We start from the raw sequence: 2,988 nt of genomic DNA on the forward strand, positions 1-2,988 counted from the left end.
CTTACAAATGAAATACTTCAAAATGTATAATTCACTTGTTGTTACTGTCTTGAATCACCTTAAAAATTGTGAAGATTTGTTTTCTTCATCTAGGTAATTTGCGAATTATCTAGTTGTGTCAACATCATCTTAACATCATGTTTTAGGTATATTTTGTACAACAGTGAGAAATTTTTTGCAAAATAAAAGGAACTTCTACAAAAACTGTTCATTTCTTGTACATGAACTAGTTTATGAAGATAAGCATGCCTATTTTGGAAGGGGATTGGATTTTCAAATTTTAATTGAGATGTTTTAATGATGTTATACTACCCTAACACTAGAAGTGCTTGTACTTGCAGCATGAACAGTGGTGAGTTCTAGCTGAAGTTTTATAGCACAAGCTGGCCAGTTGTCTGTCAGGATCTTAATAGTACAAAGTGTTACTCTGTCATCTCACTGATAAATTGCAAAAAAACCACGGTGCCTTTTTTCAGAACCTCTTAAGGAAAACCAGTCACAGCAGGTAACCCAGACTTTCACATTTGGCAGTCATAATGCTGCAAGGATATTAGTATTGTAGGGATTGTACGATCCCTATGACACTATGATTGAAGGACCAGTGGAATATCAGTTTTGGTTATCTGGCTTCAAGGGAGGAGGTAGATTCACTGAACAGCTGAGGTTGGAAGGGACCTCTGGAGGTCAGCTGGTCCAACCTTCCTGCTCAAGCAGGGTCAACTACAGCTGGTTGTCCAGGACCAAATGGCTTTTGAGTATCTCTAAGGATGGAGCCACTACACCGTCTCTGGGAAACCTGTTCTGGACCTCAGTCACCTTCACAGTAAAAACATGTTCCCTGGTCTTCAGATGGTGCTTCCTGTGATTCAGTTTGTGCCCATTGCCTTTTGACCTGTAAGTGGCACCACTGAAAAGAGGCTGGCTCTGTCCTCCATCCACTCTCCCTGCAGGTATTTGTATGTATTCGTAAGATCCCCCTGAACCTTCTCTTCTCCATGCTGAACAGTTGCGTATGCCTCAGCTTCTCTTCACAGGAAAGATGCTTCAATCCCTTCATCATTTTTGTGGCCCTTGATTGGACTATCTCTAGCCTGTCAATGTCCCTCTGGATGGCAGCATGGCCCTCTGCCATATCAGTTACTTGTCCTGTTTCTGTGTCATCAGCAGACTTGCTGAGGGTACACTCTAGCCCATCATCTGGATCACTAATGAAATGTTAAACAGAACTGGACCAAATGTTGACCCCTGGTATATACCACTAGTTCCTGGCCTCCAACCAGACTATGCACTGCTGATCACTGCCCTCTGAGCCTAGCCTTTCAGCCAGTTTTTGATCCACCTCACTGTTTACTCATCCAGCCTGTACATCAACAGCTTCTCTATGAGGATCTTATGGGAGGCAGTGTCAGAGGCCTTACTGAAGTCCAGGCAGGCAATATCCACTGCTCTCTCCTCACCTACCAGGCCAGTTATTTTGTTGTAGAAGTTTATTGGGTTGGTCAAGTATGATTTCACCTTGGTGAAGCCATGCTTGACTACTCCTGATGATTTTCTTGTTGTTCGTATACATGAAGAACGGTTTATATGATTATCTGCTCCACCACCTTCCCAAGGATCAAGGTGACACTGACCAGCCTGGTTCCTCCTTCTTGCCTTGCCTGAAGATAGGAGTGGCCTTTGGTTTCCTCCAGTCCTTTGGCACTTTGCCCAGTCACCATGATTGATGAAAGATTGTTGAGAGTGTCCTGCCAATGACATCTGCCAGCTCCTCCAGCTTGTGCTGCATCTCATCAGGGCCCATTGGACTTATGTGTGTCTGGTTTGCTTAAGTATTCCCTGACCTGGTCATCTTTCACCAAGGGTACATCTTCCTTACTCCAGCCTTTCCCCCTGGTTTCTGGGACCTGGGATTCCTGAAGGCCAATCTTACTAGTAAAGACTGAGGCAAAGGAGGCATTCAGTACTGCAGGCTTTTCCGTGTCCTGTGTAACCAGGTCTGCCATCTTGTTGAGCAATAGATCCACATTTTCCTTAGTCTTCTTTTTGTTACATATGTACTTATAGAAACCCTTCTTGTCTTTGACATCCCTGGCCAGATTCAGTTCCATTTGGGTTTTAGCTTTCTTGACTGCTTCCCTGGATACACTGTACAGGTACAGTGTTTCTGTATTCCTCCCACATCACCTGTCCTTGCTTGCACCTTCCGTGTGCTTTCTGTGTTTGATTTTTTCCCCAGGAGCCTTTTGTTCATCCATGCAGGCTGCCTGGCAGTTTTGCCTAGCTTCGTATTTATTAGGAAGGAGCTCTCTTGAGCTTGGAGGAGGTGATCTTCGAATGTGATCCAGCTTTCTTGCACTCCTCGTCTCTCCAGGGCCTTATCCCATGGGACTCCACTGAGCAGGTGTTTGAAGAGGCAAAAGTCTGCTCTCCTGAAGTCCAGCATTGTGATCTTGCTTTTTGCACTGCTCCGTCCACTCAGGAACCTGAGCTCCACTGTTTTATGGTCACTGCTGCCAAGGCTGCCTTTGACCTTCACATCCCTAACAGTCCCCTCCTTGCTGGTCAGTATGCGGCCCAGCAGATCACCTCCCTCTCTCCTCTACCACTTGTTTCAGGAAGTTGTCATTGATGCTCTCCAGGGACCACCTGGGTTTCTAATGCCCTTCTCTGTTGCTCCTCCAGCAGGTATCAGGTGTGTGAACAGAAGGCTACTTCTAGCTGTCCATAGAAGGCCTCATCCACTTTTCTTCCTGGTCAGGGGGCCCATAGCAGATGCTCACTACCTTGTCACCCATATCGATCTGCTCTTTAATCCTCACCCATACGCTCTCGGGTGGCAAGCAGCAAACTTCTCTAGACAGCAGGCCAACATCCATCCCTTGCAGCAGTGAGTCTCGCCCTCTGTCACTTGCTGCTTCCTCCTGGTGCTTCTGCGTGGTTCAGACTCGGTCAGCCCAAACGCTTCTTGTGACAGAACTCCTGGGTCCT

Source organism: Opisthocomus hoazin, chromosome 3 (assembly GCF_030867145.1).
Source record: "Opisthocomus hoazin isolate bOpiHoa1 chromosome 3, bOpiHoa1.hap1, whole genome shotgun sequence".
NCBI lineage: Eukaryota > Metazoa > Chordata > Aves > Opisthocomiformes > Opisthocomidae > Opisthocomus > Opisthocomus hoazin.